Here is a 1,817-nt window from a genome sequence, read left to right as displayed (position 1 = left end):
ATTCACTTAAGTCCACTCGTTGATCCTAGAACAAGTAGATTAATTTATTTCATCCTCACAAGGCAAGTTGAAGTCATCGATCAACATGCATCCAAAATTCAATTAATTTTCGGTTTCAAAGCAAAACAATTACCTTTTCTATAATTAACCAAATAAATTACAATTTCCTTTCAAGGTTAATTAATCACTTTCATATCCAACATGGAAGCCACAACATGTCAAGACAAATTAAAATATCGATCCAATCAATGTCGAGACCAGTAATTAAAGAAACAAGCACAACCATCAATGTAACTATGAATTAAACCATATTGAAACATAGAGTTTAGAAAGGACTAGCTCCCCCTACCTCAATTGAAGCTTCTCGTCCTTGTGGTGATCCACTAAACTGAAAATCAATCCCAAAACACAAAGGGGATTAGATTTCACACTTTAAAACTCAAATAGGACTTTCTAAGGTTTTGATGTCGTATTGGCTAAGTTAAGTGGCATCCGAGACTTCTAACCAATAAATAACCATTCTATGACCTTAGACAAGATATAAATCATGTATACAAACATAATTGAAAGCTTAGAAATCAATATATAAGCCATAGCCGAAAATAGGTATGCTGAAGCCTAGTTTTTATTAAAAAACATGAGCTTTTGACAACCCAAATTTCATTCCAGAAGTAAATAAATTCCCTCATGCTTATAAATCAATCCTAGGGATGATTTGTGACTTGTGTGAACCAACCAATTAGGCCAAAAAGCCTTAATATCAAAAATGACATTTTTGAGGTAAAATGCTCCCTTTAAAATCGCAAATGGGCAGCACCTGCTCCCGGAGTTTTATAAAATCACAGACAAATAATTTGAACGAGATTTTTCACAGGAATTTAGAAGACATACAAATACTTGTGCAAAACAATTTTCAGAGCAATTGGAGTTGTGCAATTATGATTTTTGAAGGCCCCAAGTTCACATCAGTAAGCTGATTTTCTGCATTTTTACTGTTCACGTGAATAAAATGCTATTTTCGGGTTAGGCTCCAAATCGAATAAAACCAATTGGTACAAGTCCAAAATCAGTCCTACAATCTGTCATGATGATCTCAAAACGAGTTTCTAAGTAAATCAAAATAGGCAGTTTATGGCAAACCTCAAGAATTTCCTTTGAAAAAGCTATAGAAAATAGGCAGTTTTTATGCAAACTTTAAAAATACATAACTCACTCAATATAGATGAGATTTGCTTGATTCTTAGCTTGAATGAAAGGTATATATGTCTAGTTTATGGCACGAAAACAGTTTTGCAATATTGCATCCCGTTTGGTACGAAAATTGATTTTTGTCAAGTAAGGTTAGAAAGTGCGAAAATTGCAAAACAAGGTTAGGTTGTGAGACTCTTGGATTTTTCTTTGGATGCACTTAACTCTGGCCATTCAACAAGGTAAAAGGGTATTGAAAATCAAACTTAGAGGGTAGGATGAGGGTTCTTACCAATTATTGTGGAGTTTCCCAAAGAACAATGCAAGTTGAACTCCTTCCTCTCTCCCTTCAGTTTGGCCTTCCTCTTCTTCTTCTCTTGTTCTCTCTCTTTCTCTCACTCTTTTTTTTTTTTTTTTTTTAACTCAGAATTTTTGTGGGTTCCTTGGTCTGAACATGAGTTGGTTTTATAAAAGGGTTCTTGTGTCTGTTGGAGGGAAAACTGAAGAGTCACTTCCTATCTGAAAAAGGTTTCTGACAAAGCTTTGGGCTATTTGTCAGGGCTTTTGGTTTCCCAAGAAGCTTTTAATTGGTTGGCCAATCCCTTTGACCCTTTTTAATTGAGTGGTTT

Source organism: Dryas octopetala, chromosome 1 (assembly GCF_963921425.1).
Source record: "Dryas octopetala chromosome 1, drDryOcto1.1, whole genome shotgun sequence".
Classification (NCBI taxonomy): domain Eukaryota; kingdom Viridiplantae; phylum Streptophyta; class Magnoliopsida; order Rosales; family Rosaceae; genus Dryas; species Dryas octopetala.
This window is presented reverse-complemented; position numbering follows the sequence as displayed.